The following is a 21,153-nucleotide window of genomic DNA, read 5'->3' on the forward strand; positions in this document are numbered from 1 at the left end:
TGAAGAACCAGTGGCATCTACATCTGCAGAACGTGAAGAACCAGTGGCATCTACATCTGCAGAACGTGAAGAACCAGTGGCATCTACATCTGCAGAACGTGAAGAACCAGTGGCATCTACATCTACAGAACGCGAAGAACCAGTGGCATCTACATCTACAGAACGCGAAGAACCAGTGGCATCTACATCTACAGAACGTGAAGAACCAGTGGCATCTACATCTACAGAACGTGAAGAACCAGTGGCATCTACATCTGCAGAACGTGAAGAACAGTGGCATCTACATCTGCAGAACGTGAAGAACCAGTGGCATCTCTATCTGCAGAACGTGAAGAACCAGTGGCATCTACATCTGCAGAACGTGAAGAACCAGTGGCATCTACATCTGCAGAACGTGAAGAACCAGTGGCATCTACATCTGCAGAACGTGAAGAACCAGTGGCATCTACATCTACAGAACGCGAAGAACCAGTGGCATCTACATCTACAGAACGCGAAGAACCAGTGGCATCTACATCTACAGAACGTGAAGAACCAGTGGCATCTACATCTACAGAACGTGAAGAACCAGTGGCATCTACATCTGCAGAACGTGACGAACCAGCAGCATCTACATCTGCAGAACGTGAAGAACCAGTGGCATCTACATCTGCAGAACGTGAAGAACCAGTGGCATCTACATCTGCAGAACGTGACGAACCAGCAGCATCTACATCTGCAGAACGTGAAAAACCAGTGGCATCTACATCTGCAGAACGTGAAGAACCAGTGGCATCTACACCTGCAGAACGTAACCAGTGGGAACTACATCTACAGAAGATTAAACAACTTTTAACGCCATTCATCCCTGTTTAGTGTACACGCCGTACAACACGTTTGGAATCGACAGGAGTAAAGTTCGGACTTACGAACAAATCACTTACGAACAGACCTCCGGAACCTAACTCGTTCGTAAGTCGAGGAGTCCATGTTACCAACTTGCATAAATATCTCAACAAGACAAAGCACGGTGGCTCTGTCCGCTAGCACGACGCGACTTGCCGTGCCGCTCCCCGTGAGCCTTGAAGTGGGGACAACCCCCCTCCAACCCCCTCCCCCCACCCCCCGGGTCGTCGTGGACAAATCGACGCGGCATCCCATGCGTAACTATTTTATTGTACAGCGGGTATCGCGCGAGCGACTGCATGCATCGCAGAAGGGGACCGTCGGGATCGTGTTTGCGGGGCTTGGCACTGCGTTTGGTTCCATACTCACCCCCCGCCACAAGTTCACACATTTGAAAGTAACAACTCCTGGCTGTCCGCCTGATGATGCTGCTTTTTGTAATTACTGACGAAACGTCACGGCTACTCGAACTGTAAACGTTGTAGTGGGTTCACTCTCCAACACACCGGCTAGTGCTCTACTAGCAACGAATTGGAACGTTTCATTTACGTGACAAACCTTACGAATTGGCCGCGTCGGGCGGTGGCGGGTTTAACGACACATTCATACTTACGCGATCTGACCCCAAAAACAACCTCTGTTATGAACGGCCGATCGATTTGACTCGAGCACACGAAACGGGATGTCGTGTACCGTGTACGGTGGTTCAGTAGTCCCGGTGAAGGCGCCCAACGTCGAGGCAACGTTGAGATGCGGTGGGGAAAACGTTGGGCCAATGTTGACATGTCGTTGTAATCATCGGACTAAGGTTGGCCCAACATTCTGCGTTTATTGGAAATCTAGTAAACATGCCAATCTAGTAAACATGCCATCCTTGGTCCAATTTTGCCATGTGGTTGTTTGTAGCCAATGTTGGTTTCCCAAATAAGCATTGAATCTTGGCCCAACGTTGGCGCATCGTTGGCTTCCCAGTAAGCATTGAACGTTGGCCCAATGTTGGCATGCGATTTGACCCGTTGGCCAAAAATTGGCCCAACGTTTGTGCACAGTTATCTGCGGTGTGACCCGCAGCGCGCTCGGTAATTCAATCCGTCCATAGATTACCGGTAATTTCTTCAAACGTGGCCTGTCGCGGGCTTTGACCGCCAAGCGACGACGCACTATAGAAGTAAAATCGTTGCATCACTCGCGAGAGTGGCTGGGGCAGGGGGGGGGGATGTCGCCAACTAAAACAACATGATGAAAAAGATGAAGAAGAGGCAGAAGAGGAAGAAGAGGAAGGGACATTTTTTGTTCGAATTCGGTAAAAAAAAACTGGACTCAATATTCCAAGAGCCACAATGCACTGCGGGTGAATAGGAGACTGGCAGCGGTGGTGCTGAATAAATAAATAAAGTCCCGGAGCCGCCGGTTGCAGAGCCGCCCGCTGTGGCTGGGGGATGAGGCCACTCGATAATGTGGAGCGGACACTTTTAATTTGGCAATCTGTGGCGTTTCGTTCGTTGAGTTGGCACAAAGATCCTCTCCCCCCCCCCCCGTGTAGCCTGTAACAGACTGTTGGGGCAAGTGCTGTTAGCGAGCACCTATTAAGGCCGGCACGGCACGCGAGGGGTGGTGGGTGGCCAGTAACCACGCCCGGCCGCCTTTGTCTCCCCAGTGGTGATGTTTACTACACACCGCACCAGGCCCAGGACCGGTTCAGAGATAATCGTCACCGGTGTTGGCCGTGAGCGGGAATCGAACTCGGGTCGCTGGGTTCGTAGCGCTAACCGCTGTGCCACCGCTCCCCATGAGTTGCCACACACAAACGCACCCACCCACGCGCACGCACGGGCAGCGCAGTAACAGACCGGCGAATTCATTTGTCTCAAAACTCACGCAATGGAAGGTGACAGCAGTGTATATACAAATAACGTCACGGAGAGCGGTCCTTAAATAGCAAACAGTGCCCTACTATACACACAGTACGGCACTGTATACCCGCGCGCGACATTTCGCCACGACGTCCGACGTTTCGCCCCCCCCCCCCCGCGTGTGTCCCAGGAGCTCTGAAGCCCCAAGAGGTGGTCGGTCAACCCACACGTCCTTGTGGGTGAAGCAATGCTCCCAGAATGCATTTCGCGGGCACAGGTCAGAGGGTGCCGAGGCCAATTAAGCGTCGGGCACGAATTGGGGCAGTTGGTCGCGTGCGAGACGGTGAGCCTGACGAACCCAGTAGACATTCCAACGTCGGCTCAACGTTGGAATGCTTTCAGTTGCTTACTGGGTTTCCAGTAAACGTACAACGTTGGCCCAACGTTTGCCCAACGTTCCAAAGTTTCCCGTGAACGTCAGCGCTTGCGTTCGAGCACGCGGTTGGAACCGTTCTGAGTTCACCGGGAAGCTCCCATCACGTGGTTGGAACGTCGCGACGTCAACGCCGAACGACGCGCGGGGGGGGAAACCACCAGAAAAATGCGCCGGGGGGGCCGGGGGGGGGGCTAGGGGGTGGGGGGCAGGGTGACATGGGGCGGGGGGAGGGCAGGGGGTGGACCGCCACCATTTCCACACACAGGGCCCCCCATCGCGGCGCGAGTCAAAACGGTCCCGGACGCAGCGACGGAATGCGCCGAGTGGGGGTCGCGAGCGCGCTCTGCAGCGCAAGCCGACGCGACACGTCACCACCACGACCACGAGCGAGAACCTCTCACGGCACATCAACCGGGAGGAGGGTTGACCCCTGGGACCGACGTCAGACTGTCCACGGATGGGCCGGCTGGCCGGCGTGGGCGGGCGGGCGGGCGCTCTCAAGCCTTTCCTGGGTATGCCGAGGCTTTCTCCTTCAGTTGCTCCACGCACATGTGGCAGCTCCAACTCCCTGCAAAGAATCATCGGAATATTTATTTAGACTGCGGGAGGAATCCGATGAGCTATAAAGTGTGTTCCCCCCCCCCCCACCCCCACAGATGTCCAGTAAGGGGCACGGGGTGAGAAGGTTACACCGACAATAAATATAAAAACAACACGACAGTGGTGAAAAGTACAAGAAAGGTAAATAAAATCACCCAAACACCGACACAGACAACACTGAACCATCCCCATGTGACCTGGCCACCACAAATGATAGCACACCAAAGTGGACAAAATGCATCCATTCTAGATTTGAAGCTTTCGTGACTGCAAGGATTCATATTCTTATGTTTTTTCGGTAAAGTCACGTAGGTAAAAAATTAAAATTAATAGAAGTAAAATAAAATAAAAATCACGACGTTTCGGAGGCAACACAAGCTTCCGTGTTCAGGTGGAACCGTCACAGCACGATACAGCTCCGAAACGTCGTGAATTTTTATTTTATTAATTAAATTTTTTTACCTACGTGACTTTACCGAAACAACCTAAGAATAAAAATGCATCCAGCCGAGGTCACACCGAGCGAAAGTTGCCCGGCAACAGCGTTCCCACAACAGGGTTGCCCACAATAAAGTTGCCCGCAATGAAGCTCGATCACGTAAATATGAATGTGTCGTTAAAACGACCACCGCCCGACACAGCGGAGTAGTAAGCTTTGTCACGTGGAACAAAGCGTGCCGATTCGTTACTCGTAACAGCACTCACCGGTCGCGTGTTGGAGAGCAAATCCACGACAATATTTACAATTCGAGTGGCCGTGACGTTTCGGCCACCGGTATTTACAACAACAACGAGCAGCAGCAGCATCATCATCACGCAGACAGCCAGAGAGTTGTGGAGATGGGATGGTGGGATGAATGCGATGTCGTCACTTGTGAGCCAAGTGCGAGTCCCGGCAACGCTGAATCATCACAACGCAGTCCGTCTCCCCGCGCAAAACGCGACCACTTTCTGAGGTTGCGGTGTTAAAATAAGCGACAGGGGAGAGTTGGCCGCACGGCACTCGGTCGGCCGGCGTTGTCGGGCGTGGGCCCAGGGAACGTCTGGCAGCTGGGGTGACTCCCTGAGCCGTGGTCGTGTTGGAGTGCTCGTGTTGGAGTGGTCGTGTTGGAGTACTCGGGTCGGAGTGGATGTGACGGAGAGGTCGGGTCGGAGCGGTCGTGCACACTCCGTCATCGCCGCCGCTGTGGGACGCGGGCTACGTTCCTAACCGCTAACACTACCGCTCCCCACTCTCACACTCACTCTCACACACACTCACTCTCACACTCACTCTCAGACACACTCACTAACTCTTACTCTCACACACACTCCCTCTCACACATTCATTCTCACACACACTCGCACACTCACTAACTCTCACTCACACACTCTCACACACACACTCACACACACTCACTCTCACACTCACTAACTCTCACTCACACACACTCCCTCTCACAATAAAGATCATTTGAGGCTGAGTCGACCTTGGGGAGGCCCAGGACCGGTTCAGATAATCGTCACCGGTGTTGGCCGTGAGCGAGAATCGAACCCGGGTCACCAGGTTCGTAGCGCAGAGTAGCGCTCACCGCTATACTTCCACTCCCCAACACACACAGACACACACAGTCACACACACACAGACACACACACAGACACACACACACAGACACACACAGACACACACAGACACACACACAGATCCACAGACACACACACACACAGACACACACACACACAGACACACAGACACACACAGACACACAGAACACACACAGACACACACAGATACACAGACACACACACACAGACACACACACAGACACACACACAGACCCACAGACAGACAGACACACACAGACACACACATAGACACACACAGACACACACACACAGACACACACAGACACACAGACACACACAGACACACAGACACACAGACACACACACAGACACAGACACACACAGACACAGACACACAGACACACACACAGACACACACACACACAGACACAGACACACAGACAGACACACACACAGACACACACACACAGACACACACACACAGACACACACACAGACACACACACAGACACACAGACACACACAGACACACACACACAGACACAGACACACAGACACAGACACACAGACACACACACAGACACACACACACACAGACACAACAACAACAACAACCGCCATTCGCCACTAAGTGGCGGTGACGTCACCACGATGCTTGTGCCAGGCCAAGTGCACCTTGAGGCCACGTGAAGTGTCGAAAGCCCGCTGGCAGGAGGTCACGGGGCAGACCCAGCAGGTGCCACGGGTCGACTGACCGAGATGACCGAGATGACTGGCTGATGCACCACCTGTGCCCCCTACTGTGCCAACTTGCTGTGCTTTAGCCACCCGGCGCTCCGCTCGTTGTTGTGAGCGTCGCTCCTCCGCCCTCCGTTGTTGTTGGAGGGCGACTGCCTCCAACTGCCCAGTAGCGTCCTTCACGAGCCTCCTCCACTGAGGCCGATCTTGACACCGCTGGTACCAGTCATCGGCAAGTCCACTCAGCTCCACGTCCTCCTGTACCACATCACTCCATCTCTTCTCCAGCCCGTGCCGCGCCCGTCTAGCCCCCTCGATCCGGCCGAACAAAAGCTGTTTAGGCATGCGGTGGCTGGGCATGCGGGCTACATGACCCAGCCAACGCAGCCTTGCCTGCCGGAGGAGCTCACTGATGGGACTTTGCCCAGATCTTTCAAGGATTTGTGAGCTCCTCACACAATCCAGCCTGGTTAAACCCAGGATGGATCGTAGGCAGGCCAGCCTAAATGTTTCCAACCGGCGAAGATGCTCCACCAGGGGGGTCCACGTCTCGCAAGCGTAGAGAAGGGAGGGAATGACCGTGGCCGAGAAGACCTGAAGCTTTGTGCGGAGCGACAGACCAGGTAGCTTCCACACAGCGTTACGCAACCGATGAAAAGATATTGCCGCTCGACTGATTCGGAGTGAGACCTCTGCTGATAGACTGGAGCCGGTCATAAGCACACTGCCCAGGTATGGGAAACTCTCCACTCTCTCCACAACTGCCCCATCACCAATTGGGAGTTGTGGGGGTGGAGTGTCCGATGGTACAAAATACCCAGGCAGGTGCTTAGTTTTGGTGGGGCTGATGGTAAGGCCCCACCTCTTAGTGGCACGCTCCAGTCTCAGCAGCAGCGTCTCCAACTCCTCCTCTGAGTGAGCAGCTATTACCAAATCATCGGCATACATAACGTGGTTGACCAATAGGGAGCCATCCCTTGATCGCACCCGGGCGTCGATCAGCCTCCCATTATATCTGTACCAAATGGAAATTCCCCCGGTACAGCTATTGAAGGCTTCACGAACTACGCGGTCAAAATAGATGTTAAATAATGTGGGAGCCAGAGGACATCCCTGTCGCACCCCAAGGTGTACAGGGAAAGGCTCCGACTCCCGGCCACGTAGTTTTACCCGGGCCCGCTCACCATCATGAAGGTCCTTAATGATCGTGAGCAGAGGGTCAGGGACTCCGAAAGCACGAAGAACAACCCAGAGCCCAGGCCTACTGATGGTATCATAGGCCTTGACCAGGTCAATAAAGCAGAGATGTAGGTCTTTTTGGAATTCCCTACACCTCTGCTGTAGCAGACGGACAGAAAATATGGCATCTGTGCAGGACCGCCCTTTCCTGAAACCGCATTGGGGCTCCGCAAGCCTCTCCTCAGCGTGCCTAGCAAGGCGATGTTGAATAATCCTTGCCAGGACCTTACCCGGCACACTGAGACAGACAGACACACACACAGACACACAGACACACAGACACACACACACAGACACACACACAGACACACACACACACAGACACACACACAGACACACACACAGACACACAGACACACACACACAGACACACAGACACACACACACTGACACACACACACACAGACACACACACACAGACACTGACACACACACACATCCATCTCATCTTGCACCAAGAGCCGCTGACGCAAGGCGGCTCTCGCCATGCGGGCGGCGTAAAAATAGCGGCTTCGTTACCCCCCCCATCACATCTCCTCCTCCTCCACGCTTCGGCATTATTCATTTGCACCAATTAACGGGGTGTCTGCTGTAAAGCGGCACTTGCAAGCGAGGTGGCAATGATTTTGCCAATTAAACCTCGGTGACATTTGGCGTGAAATGAGCCCCCGGCTCCTCGCCCGCTTGGGTGGTGGCAGCGGCGGCGGCGGTGGTGGTGGTGGTGGCGGTGGTGGTGGTGGTGGCGGTTAATGAATGCCGACACCAAGTTGGGCTGCCTCCCTGCTGCTCACAAATTAAATGAGCTTCGGGGTGGATTGTGGGTGTTTTTTTAGTATGAGAGAGAGTGAGTGTGAGAGTGAGCGGTGGTGTAGCGGTTAGTGCTACGCTGCGCTACGAACCCGGCGACCCGGGTTCGATTGCCGCTCACGGCCAACGCCGGTGACGATTATCTGAACCGGTACCTGGGCCTCCCCTAGGTCGACTCAGCCTTGAATGAGTACCTGGTGCGGTGCGTAAACATCGCCACTGGTGAGACAAAGGCGGCCGGGCGTGGTGCTCGCCACCAACACCCCCTCGTTTGGCTGTGCCGGCGTTTATAGATGCTTGCTAACAGCACTTGCCCCTACAGTCTGTTAAGGCTATAGGGGGATCTTTGTAATGTTTTGTGTGTGTGTGAGTTAGGGGATAAGATGTGTGTGTGTGTGGTGTGTGTGTGTGTGGTGTGTGTGTGAGTTAGGGGATGACACGTGTGTGTGGTGTGTGTGGTGTGTGTGTGTGAGTTAGGGGGTGGTGAGAGTGTGTGTGGTGTGTGTGTGTGAGTTAGGGGATGACACGTGTGTGTGGTGTGTGTGGTGTGTGTGTGTGAGTTAGGGGGTGGTGAGTGTGTGTGTGGTGTGTGTGTGTGAGTTAGGGGATGATACGTGTGTGTGTGCGTGTGACTCAAGGAGCATAAACCATCATCGCGTGAACTCCGGTCATCCGCGCAGCGGCGGCTTTACGCTCGGCCTAAAGACGGTGGTCACCGCGACATCGCGCGGCGCCTTCGGATGCCGTCTGGAACGCTCCTCCTTCCAACATTAGCAAGCCGCTGGGAGCTACGGCACTTGCAACTCATCTCGATTGACGAATCCCTTTCTTTAGAACTGCTTATAGCGTTCAGTTTGCTGTTCCTCCGATCGGCGCGACCGGCTGCGTGCGTCGCGAAGGGAGTTGAACGTACGTGCGTGCCTAGGCAGCGCCGCGGATGATCTGTGGCAAGATGCGTGTCGCCAACGCGCGGGGGCGCCTGCGACGCCGGCAGGGAGATGCTGCCGCCTATGCCACGAGATCCGCGCCACGGCTTGAGCCGGAGCTGTAATCCACGGCCATTGCAACAGCAATGAGGAGGGCAGCTGTTCGAGCTATTATTATTATTATGACCACGCTTTTTAGTTCACCAGGTAAAGCCCACTGAGCTATTTAATAGCTCTATTTCAAGAGGCGACCTGGCAATCACAAATGATAGCTCAACAGAGTGGCCAAATACTCTGTGAACGCGTGGTGATGTTATACTGAATGTAGAGGGGAAAAACTGGAGGACCCCGAGAAAAATTAACGCGACCACGGGGATAGAGAGAGACACGCAAACTGCTAATATACAGCAGCAGCAGGCGTCAGGGTCGGGATCGAACCCACGACCTCCTGCGTACCAGGCGAGGTAGTTAACATCTCCTAGCCACCGTGATGATGATGAGAGAGAGACACGCAAACTCCAAATATACAACAGCAGGCGTCAGGGTCTGGATCGAACCCACGACCTCCTGCGTACCAGGCGAGGTAGTTAACATCTCCTAGTCACCGTGATGATGATGAGAGAGAGACACGCAAACTCCAAATATACAGCAGCAGGCATCAGGGTCTGGATCGAACCCACGACCTCCTGCATACCAGGCGAGGTAGTTAACATCTCCTAGCCACCGTGATGATGATGAGAGAGACACGCAAACTGCAAATATACAGCAGCAGGCGTCAGGGTCTGGATCGAACCCACGACCTCCTGTGTACCAGGCGAGGTAGTTAACATCTCCTAGCCACCGTGATGATGATGAGAGACACGCAAACTCCAAATATACAGCAGCAGCAGGCGTCAGAGTCGGGATCGAACCCACGACCTCCTGCGTACCAGGCGAGGTAGTTAACATCTCCTAGCCACCGTGATGATGATGAGAGAGAGACACGCAAACTCCAAATATACAGCAGCAGGCGTCAGGGTCTGGATCGAACCCACGACCTCCTGCGTACCAGGCGACGGAGTTAACATCTCCTAGCCACCGTGATGATGATGAGAGAGAGACACGCAAACTCCAAATATACAGCAGCAGGCATCAGGGTCTGGATCGAACCCACGACCTCCTGCGTACCAGGCGACGGAGTTAACATCTCCTAGCCACCGCGATGCCCTGCACGTCGCCGCAATTCCCCGAAGGCCGTATTTTATTTCAGACGTTGTCGTGTGTAAGCCGCGATCGGGACTGGGTGGGTGTTTGTGGTTATTCATTGAAGCCAGACAGGGGTCCCAAGAAGCACGTCGATGGGCCGAGTTCCATCGCCACGCGCGCGTGGACAGGCCGCCCCCCTGAAAAACTACATATCCGACAGCTCTGCGGGCTTCACCTGCTAAAACAAAACAGCTGCACGTCTGACACGAGAGAGTGGACCGAGGGGGCGGAGTGGAGGGGGGGGGGTGGCATTGGCGTGGCGGCGAGAGACGACGGCGGTGCGGGGTGGGTGTTCGCGACGGTGAGCGGTGGCGGTGGCGCGTACCCTCAGGAGGCTCGTCCATGGGCGGGGAGAGGCAGTACATGTGGTAGCCCCGGTCACAGTCGTCGCAGAACAGCAACTGCTCCTGCCAAAGGGGTCGGCAGGTCACCGGGGGTCAAACGGCAAAGAGCGACCGGCGTCTGCGCCACGCGCGGACACGCGCACCGATACCGAGAGCAACGGCCGCGGTTTGCCACTGAGCGACGGTGACGTCACCGGGCACTCATTTGAGGCTGAGTCGACCTCTATCCGGTCGAACAAAAGCAGTGAGGGGGCGGAGCGGTTGGGGGGGGGGAGCGGTGGGGGGGGGGGGGAGCGGTGGGGGGGGGGAGCGGTGGGGGGGGGAGCGGTGGGTGGGGGGAGCGGTGGGGGGGGGAGCGGTGGGGGACGAGGAGCGGTGGGGGGGGGGGGGTCCTCACGTCGTTCTCGGATGTCCCGCAGAGGCTGCAGCTCTTGCACTCGATGCACTGCCAGCGATAGACACGCACCGCCGCACGCATGTTCTCCGTGAACTGCAGGCACGTGGGGTGGCCTGCGTGGTGGGGACACGCGCACACACACACGCGCACGCACGCGCACGCACGCACACGCGCGCACGAGCAGGCAGCGCACACACGCACACACACACACACACGCGCAGCCAAGACTCACGCACCCACACGCACACCCAGCACGGCACGCAGCACCCACCGTGGCACCCCGCGCGGCACGCGCGCGCGGGGCCAAGCCACGGGCTTCTCCACCGCGCCCCGCTCCTCCGACTCCGGTCTCCTCCTCCTCCTGCTCGCTCCCAAGATGCACCACCACCACCGCTCCACCACCACCACCACCGCTCCACCACCATCACCACCGCTCCACCACCATCACCACCACCACCACCGCTCCATCACCACCACCACTCCACCACCGACGTCGGTGGGACGCCTTTTTAATGTTTACAACGATCGCCAGCGGCGTCGTTCGGCATGAGGTCCGACGTTTCGCTCCCGCGTTCACCGGGAGAAATCCTTCGCCAACTGGGAATTCTGAGCGGCTCACTTGGGTGACGCGCCGGGTTTTTTGCCGGTCGGTTGCTGCTGCCGCCGCCGCCGCCGCCGCCGCCGGTTCTTGATGGATGATCGATCGGCTCGCATCTCTCCGGGCGCCGGCCGTCATGCCGAACAGCGCAAAGTACGCGAGCGGCACCGGCCCCCCCTTGACACCTCGGGGCCCCCCGGCTGGAAGAGGCTTCTCGTCCGTCGTGCGCGGTGCGATTTGCGGCCTCCAAACGCCGCGTTTTAGTCACTGGCGGAGCCAGTGGGGGGGGGGGGGGGGGGGGGGGGTGGCACGTGCCCCCCCCCCCAATGATCCGATCGAAATCCCTAATTTCGATCGGATCATTGGGGTTTATTAGTAATAAATCGGTATTTTGCGACCCCTACTGCCACTGTGTAGCATATTATTACATGCCAGGGACTCTATGAGATGATAGGACAATAGTCTGAGTTCACAATTGGCAATAAGTAACGGCAAAGCAGTTTTAAGTGACTCAGAATTGTGCGCAGTTGCGTAAACAGAGTCCACGACTTCCCTGAAGGCATTCACCTTCAGCGAGCGCGATGCCGATCACGTGGATTTATCTCTGGGGCCCTCCGGTTTTTCCCCCCTCATTTAGAATCGGCGTCACTCGCTTAGAGTGTTTGGCTGGGGTGAATCAGAGGTCGCAAACGGGTTTTGATTCCTTACCCGTACCCGTGCCCGGCCGCACCAGGGTCGCAAACGGGTACCCGTACCCGGCCGGGTACGGGTAGGGTACGGGTATCGGTACCCGCTTGCGACCTCTGGGATGAAGCCATGTTGCAGGCGCGGGTGGGTTGATTCTAGGAACTTGAATTGTGAGAAGAGACAAGACGTTGGGAAATGAGTGACAAACAGTTACTCACCAGTGACTCATGGCTTACCCGTACCCGGCCGCACCAGGGTCGCAAACGGGTACCCGTACCCGGCCGGGTACGGGTAGCCGGGTATCGGGTAGGGTACGGGTATCGGGTACCCGGTTGCGACCTCTGGGGTGAATAGCCACGTGACGATAAGCCACTTCTGCCATCAGCGGCGAGTGCCATCCGAATGAGTCTCTGGGCTCGTGAATTGCTGACGTGGACATCTGACGTGGACATCTGACTTGGTGAAACCAGAGCTTCGCAGCTCATCGGATTCATGCCGGGTGAAGAAAAATCAAGATTCTGAAAAAAACGTTCCAACTTCACCAACACGCGAGAGTGGATACGTACGGTCAACGACACTTCCCAGCGGATAAAACTATCATCGATTTTTATTTTATTTCGCCAGGAAAGGCCCCGCTGAGCTACGTAGCTATCTGTCAGAAGTTGAGCCTGGCCATCACAAACGATGGCTCAACGAAGCGGTGGCTTGTCACGTGGACATTTATAGTAGTAGCCAAATGCTCTCGAAACGCACGTTCATATCATCATCATCATCACGTGGACATTTATAGCAGCAGCGATGTCGATTCTAAATGTGGAGGTACAAAACCCGGAGACGAATCCATGGGTTGGGATCGAACTCACGGCCTCCTGAATACCAGGCGAGGTAGTTAACATCTCCTAGCTACCGTGATGATGATGAGATAGAGACACCCAAACTCCAAATATACAGCAGCAGGCATCGTCAAGGTCGGGATCGAACCCACGGCTTCCTGTGTACCCGGCGAAGTAGTTAACATCTCCCAGCCACCGCGGTACCCTGTGTGAATCACTGTATGGCAGTGGGGGAGGGAGGGAGGGAGGGAGGGGGGTGGGAGGTTGGGAGGGAAGGAAGGGGGTGGGAGGGTGATTGTTCAGACGGCCGTGATTGGAGTGGAGTGGGGGGTTGCGAATGGGGCCGAGCGGTTGGGGGAGACGCTGCAGGAACTGCGGACGCAATGTTTGGGCATGAGACACACACAGGTACTCGCACACGGGTACTCACACATGGGTACACAAACCCGTACACACGCGGGCACGCACACGCGTACACACATGGGACACACGCGGGTACACATACTGGTACACACACATGGGTACACAAACCCATACACACACGGATACACACGCGGGTACACACACAGATACACACGAGTACACACATGGGTACATACACGAGTACACACTAGTGACGTGCGGGGAGGCACTGGCTCGTGTCAGAGCCAGATTCACACACTGAGGGGGCGTGGCTTCACTGAGGGGGGCGTGTTAGACACGTCCCCCTCAGTGAGGCAGATGTGATAGCTGCCTCCCCTGGTGCTTTTTCATTGCAGTTTCATGACGAGACCAGCGAGCCTAAATATCTTGATACACGCACGTGAAATAAGTTACCTGGAGTATGGAAGGCGAGGACATGAAATGAAGGGGTTTACAAACATTACACTGGTGACATACTGAGATAGTAACAGGCACGCGCTTATTGCCCGCGCTCCATCCAGTTACTGAGGGGTTGCGCAATCAGAGGGGAGGCTGAGCTCGTCGCTGCCTCACCTCTCGTCTCTCCTTGTATTTGCAGCGAAGCTCCACAAATTTGGCGATTTTGACTATAAAAATGATTGGAATCGTACAGAAATGACATTTATAACAAAGGTCAGTGGAAATATCTTAATATTTATTTTATTTGATTATTCTTTTTTTTTACTTTTTGTAACAGCTGTTTTCATTGGAGTATGACAGGTGAGGCTCTGCATTCCCTGCCTCCCCTGACCGCACGTCCCTGGTATACACACGGGCACACACACGGGACACACACATGGATACTCACACGGGTACACACACGGTACAAACATGAGTACACACACATGGGTACACACACATGCATTCTCCATTCAAGGTGGAACCAAAAAGGCAAACCAAAACGAAAACCAAAAATACCAACACGCAAGGCTTGTGTCCATTCAACAACCATCTCTTTTATTTTTCTGCATAAATTATAATAGAGAGAGAGAGGAGAGAGAGAGGAGAGGAGATAGAGAATGAAAAATAAACGAAAATAATAATAACAAAAACCCTCAACCGGCCGAGACACACCGCGAGAAGAGGGAAAAAAAGATATTTTTAAATTCACCGCGAACATGGGAGCTGTGACATTCAGACAGCGAGCGGGTGCAGGCGTAACAACCGAGAGAGCGAGAGAGAAAAACGCGCGCAAAAAAAAAACTTAAACCGGCACCGTCGGACGAGGCTGCACCTAACGAAGGCAAAGACAGGGACGGACGGACGGACGGCGACTTAGTCGTCCTTCAGAGATTTTGGTCTTTAAAATTCGGCGCCGGGTCAGCGAGCGCTGTCCACGTGACCCCCGCGGCGCTCGGGGGGAGGATGTGAGTCGACTTGAGAGATGCGGCGAGAGTTTGCCGCACAAGTGGCCGTCACATCATCATCATGGCTGCTGCTACTACTACTACACGAATCATCCCGACACCGCCACCACCACCATCGCAAGAGAGGAATTAGGGGGAGGGGGGCGGGAGGCGGTGGTGGTGGTGGTGGGGGGGGAACTTTCGGGATGGCAGCGCTGCGTTTTAGATTGTTAGTGATGCTGTCGGTCGTGTCGATTGTTTAGCACGCCGATCGGTGATTCTCACGGCACCGGCAGCCGCGGGGACTGAACGACGGAACGGGATTGGAGACGTTAAATCGGCACTTGCCGAGCGAGAAGCAAAGAACGCCACTGGGGAGCAATGCACAGTAGGAGGGGGGGGGGGGCAGCATTTATGGCTTGTACGTCATGTGCGTTGTCAGCCCAAAAGAAGAAAAATAAACAATTGTTATTCCTCGTCAACTCGCAACTTTCTGACAACTTTCGTTCGTGTACAAACATTTAAAACGAGGGCACGGTCTCCGGACAGATTCTATCCGGAACACACAAGAGACGTGGGGGGGGGGACGGGGGGTGGGGGTGGGGGGGGGGTGACTGGATTCCATCAGGGCCCAACCGCAGCAGCAGCCCGCTCTCCGCCTCCGCGAGATTCACGTCAGAAATTGTAATTCATTCGGATGTCGTTCAAAAAGAAGAAATCTTCATCGAAGCCGAGGATCGTCGAGCCGTTGCCGTCGAAGTGGCCAAACGCCTCGCCGAGCGCCGCGCCGCGACCCCCTCCGGCTCCCCCTCTGGCCCGGCCCCCGCCTGAGGCCCGGCGGCCCCGGGTGGACGTGCCCCCCCGGGCGGCGGCGGCGGCGGCGGCCCCGCCGCGCGGCCCCCCCGGCCCACCACCTACGGGCCCGACCACCCCCCCGGCTCCGCTGGCTTCCGCGTGGCGCGTCCGCCCCCGTGCCACCAGCTGGGCCCAGTCGGCACACCACACACGCCCGGGATCGCCGCGTTACCGCCGGGATGTGGCGGGGGCCCCCCCGGCACGCCGCCCCCCCCCCCCCCCCCCGTCCCCGAACCTGACCCCCCCCCCCACCGACCGCCCCCCACGTGACACGCCGGATGGCAATTTGAAGGGCCGCGATCGTCGCCGCCGCCGCGAGACTCGTCCCGAGCGGTTGGCGGTGGCGAAGGGGGGGGGGGGGGGGGCGGCAGTTGTGGGGGGAGGGGGGGGGCAGAGAGAGAAACGACGAAGACGAACGGGGGGGGGGGTTCTGTCCGGGGGGGTCAAACGAAGACAAGAGGAGCGCGTCTCGGGGGGAGGGACAGGGGGGGGGGGGGATATGGGGGGGTCGGGGTTGTGTGACCTCTGCCTGCTATGTGATTGGATGTCGCCGTCCCCCGGTTGCCTGGGGGGGGGGAGAAGGGGGGGGGGGGGCCCTCGTTTGGGCGACCGGAATCGCTTCACGGGGTGGGGGGCGGGGGTGTTAAACACGGTGCGGCGACCGCTGCTGGTGATACGTACACAACAACAACAACACAACATTTTTTGCCGGCGACGAAAATCGCCCTCAAAATTGCCCCCCAGCGGCGTAGCGGCCGTCGAGGTGGAACCGGCCGCTCCGTTCGATGCCGCGCCGGCAAACGTCGTCGTCGCGATCGGCGGTGGGGGACCGCCCCCCGGGAGTTTCGCCATCGGAGCAAACGTCGAGCCGCGTCCAGCGCCAGCAGATAATTCATATTTTGGTTCCCAGCCCCTGTCAGCCGCCCCCCTCTCAAACAAGAAGGTCCTCACCCCCCACCCCCTCACCTCCCCCTCACCCACTCACCCCACCCCCCACCCCCTCACCCCCACCGTCACAGACTTGGCTGGAAATCCGTAGTAATCGTTCCCCGATGCCGACCCGCCTCGTGTTACCTGCGCGCGGCGTCGCGAGTTTCAGCCGCTTTCCATAACAACCGCAGTGCACGCACATTCCTGCCAGGGTGGTTAACAGTGGCTCTACAGGCAGCCGTGTGACCCGGTGACCTGCCTACAGGCAACCGTGTGACCACGTGACCTGCCTGCAGGCTCCCACGTGACCACGTGGCCTGCCTACAGGCTACCGTGTGACCACGTGACCTGCCTGCAGGCACCCACGTGACCACACGGTGATAAGCATCCCCTGCCGGGAGACTCACGCGCTGGCTCACCTGTTGCGAATGAGACTCTGTGGCTGGCCTCTTTGAGGTCTCCCCGGTGACACAAAACAGCCCCTCCCCACCACCCCCCCTCAATGAAAAGTCAAAATATCCCGAAGTATGCAGGACCCTCGTGAAATTGAGTCGAAAGAAACACGTTGACACTTTCCTGCATAATGAACCTTCTGGGTCGATGTTCGCTCGGACGAGTGGGGTGGACATTCCCTGCTCATCGTCCGTCGTCGCCGTCGTCGTCATGATGATCATCCTCATCACCTTGGTAATGAGGTATGAAGCAGGGTATCAACACCGCCCATCATCATCATCACCATGGTAATGACGTATGAAGCAGGGTATCAACACCGCCCATCATCATCATCACCATGGTAATGAGGTATGAAGCAGGGTATCAACACCGCCCATCATCATCATCACCATGGTAATGACGTATGAAGCAGGGTATCAACACCGCCCATCATCATCATCACCATGGTAATGAGGTATGAAGCAGGGTATCAACACCGCCCATCATCATCGCCATGGTAATGAGGTATGAAGCAGAGTATCAACATATGCTCATCATCATCATCACCATGGTAATGAGGTAGGAAGCAGGGTATCAACATATGCTCATCATCCTCATCACCATGGTAATGAGGTATGAAGCAGAGTATCAACATCACTCTCTCTCAACATCACTCTCTTGCTCCCCCCTTCCCTCCGCCCCACCCTGCCCCTCCCCCTCCACTGCCCCCCCTGTTAAACCCTCACGCACTCACGGCTCGGCATTTTAAGTGAGAAGCTCCACCAATGCTATTCCAGCTCAGACGACAGAGAGCTCTCGTTAAACAGCAGCAGCAGCAGCAGGGGTATTTGCAGTCATAGTGGCAGCAGTAGCAGCAGTAGTAGCAGTGGTAATAGCAGCAGCGGGAGCAACAATAGTAGTAGCAGCAGCAGTAGTAGTAAGAGCAGTAGTAGCAGCAGCAATAGCAGCAGCAGTAGTAGCAGCATCAGTAGGGGCAGCAGCAGAAGTAACAGCAGTAGAATCAGTAGCAGCAGCAGTAGTAGTAGCAGCAGAAGCAGCAGCAGTAGTTGTAACAGTAGCAGTAGCAGTAGCTGCAGCAGTAGCAGCATCAGCAGTAGTAGCAGCAGAAGTAGCAATAGCAGAAATGTAACAGCAGTAGCAGCAGTAGCAGCAGTAGTAGCGGCAGCATTATCTCACCTTTTATTATGCTATGAACATGATATTATCATGTTGTCATTTTAAATGCAAATATGAGATTCCTGAAGGTGTCTGGGTGTAGTTTGTTGAATCTGCACTAAAAATGGGAAACGTTTATGTAAACGTCTTCCCGGCTCCCGCGTGAGTGCGTGCGCGTGTGTGGGGGGAGCGGTGGCGGACCGGTTAGCGCAACCCCAGTTCGACTCCCCGCCGACAGCCGACCGGTCCGTCGAGGTGGGACTCAGCCTCAATCGAGTACCTGGTGCTCACGTTAAACGGCGGCCCGCTCACTTCCCAAAGCGAAGCGGGCGGTGGTTGTGCCGTGGATTGACTCGCCGGCCCGGCCATAGCAATGTGGAATTTCCAGCCACCCGTCTCAGGGCTGCAAAGCGAGAGGCGGCCGACGACGCCGCCGCCGCCGCCGCCGCCACGTTCGGCTCGAGCCGGGAATCGCTTCGTGGGATCCGTCCGTGGCTTCGTGTCAATAAACTTTCTAAAGCCGCGTTTGGTTTTTTTGGCAGTGGGGGGGGGGGGGGGGGTGAAATGGGAGACTTTTCTGTGATTTTACGACGATTTGGCCACTCGCAAATTCATGACGACGATGATAGCAGTAATAACAACGACGACGGTAATCACCGTAATAGTCGATATTTATCCAGCAAAGCTGCACCGAGTTTTCAATGTAGACGACGATTTAGAAGTGCATCGCTCCGGTGGCTTCCTGAAGCATGCACATTGAACTTCTTTCGCACCGTACGTAGCCAGCCGTGGCTAATCGGAGGTGCGGGGGGGGGGAGTGGAAGGACAACAAACTAAACACAAAAGGCAGTTCCAAATAATGCTCACTGTTGCCGCATCCGAACGTTTGATTGGCTAATTCCCCGGCGTGTGAGAGTTTGGGCCCAGCCGGGGATAACACTTCAAAGCTCCACACAGATGGATTCACTCCGCATCGAGACACATAGAGATACATAGAGACCCAACGAGGCACAAAGACCCATAGAGATACATAGATTCCCCTAATAGACGCATAGAGACACATGGAGATACATAGAGACCCACAGATACAGAGAGACCCACATATACGAAATATACAGCAGCAGGCGTCAGGGTCGGGATCGAATCCACGACCTCCTGTATACCAGGCGAGGAAGTTAACATCTCCTAGCTAGCGTGGCATTCAGTGATCCGAGGGTTAAAATGCAAAGAGGCTTTAAAAAAAGAAAAACTTTTTGTTGGCATTCATCAATGGTGCGCGTGGCCGTGACCGTGGCCGTGACCGTGGCCGTGACCGTGGCCGTGGCCGTGGGGGTGGCCGTGTGGGTGGCCGTGGGGGTGGCCATGTGGGTGGCCGTGGGGGTGGCCGTGTGGGTGGCCGTGCGGGTGGCCGTGCGGGTGGCCGTGGGGGTGGCCGTGCGGGTGGCCATGGGGGTGGCCGTGTGGGTGGCCGTGGGGGTGGCCGTGTGGGTGGCCGTGTGGGTGGCCGTGTGGGTGGCCGTGGGGGTGGCCGTGTGGGTGGCCGTGTGGGTGGCCGTGGGGGTGGCCGTGTGGGTGGCCGTGGGGGTGGCCGTGTGGGTGGCCGTGTGGGTGGACTTGTGGGTGGCCGTGTGGGTGGCCGTGTGGGTGGCCGTGTGGGTGGCCGTGGGGGTGGCCGTGTGGGTGGCCGTGGGGGTGGCCGTGTGGGTGGCCGTGTGGGTGGCCGTGGGGGTGGCCGTTGCCGGCATCGCCACCGCGGGCTGCTAGGCTCATGGGCGGCAGCATCGGCAGCGGCGGCGGCGGCACCGGCGCTGCTTCCATTCGTTTGCTTGAACGGCTGAGATAATTGGGATTTTTTAAATCGAATTCTAATTTATTTACCTTTCAAACTATATTCTTCAAACTATATCGGGCTGAAGACGTGGGTGCCGGCCCCTCCCCCCGCACCCCCCCCCGCCCCCCGCCCCCCGCCCGCCACCCCCGTCTGCATCGCTTGATTAAATTGCTTTTCCCCTCTTTTTCAAAATGACAGAAAGCTGAATTGAATTGCCTTTGTCTAAATTAAAACGTCACCTGCCTTCCGAGCGAGGCGCGGTTATCCCCCTAAATCAAGCTAACTAAGACGTACATTACATCTGAACGAGGGGTAGAAAAACCGCACACGGGGCGTGGATCCTGCGGCCCTGTTCCTACCCCCCCCCACCACCGATGCCACCCGAAGTATTTAAGGAAGAACAAACAACAACAACCATAATACAGGTTTTTGTTGGGTCAGATCGCGTAAATGTATAAATGTGTTATTAAACACCGCCACCACCCGACACGGCTAATTAGTAAGTTTTGTCACGTAAACAGACTGTGCCAATCCGTTACGAGTACAAAGGCAATTCAACACACCGGCGTGCTGTACGAGTAACGAATTGGCACTTTCTGTTAACGAGACCAACCTTACTTATTAGCCGTGTCGGGTGGTTATATATTTACGCGATCTAACCCAAAAACAACAACTGTATTACAGGTGGTATCGGTCGTGAAAGCCTCCTGCGTGTTAAACTAACAGCAACACTGTCACGGGTACGGCAACAATGTTGTTATTGTTGGCACGGGTATGGCGGTGGCACGGCGGTTAACGCGCCGCGCTAATATAACCCCGCGGCCCGAGGTTTACATTCAGAATCGGAGGAATCCGATGAGCTATGAAGCTCTTTTTGTTCACAGATGTCCAGGTAGGGACACGGGGTAAGAAAGTTACGACAACAAACAGTCACACAAATCACGACAGCAGTACAAGAAAGGTAAACAAATCACCCAAACACAAACAA

At 56.0% G+C, this 21,153-nt stretch overlaps 1 pseudogene; it reads right to left on the reverse strand.

Annotated features, from left to right (window-relative positions):
* Positions 1-3,366: 3,366 nt before the first annotated feature.
* The window catches only part of LOC133356313 (zinc finger protein DPF3-like), a 95,888-nt pseudogene continuing 78,101 nt past the window's right edge, over positions 3,367-21,153 (reverse strand).

Source organism: Lethenteron reissneri, chromosome 53 (genome assembly GCF_015708825.2).
Source record: "Lethenteron reissneri isolate LAM-NWPU_2019-01 chromosome 53, ASM1570882v1, whole genome shotgun sequence".
Taxonomy (NCBI): Eukaryota; Metazoa; Chordata; class Hyperoartia; order Petromyzontiformes; family Petromyzontidae; genus Lethenteron; species Lethenteron reissneri.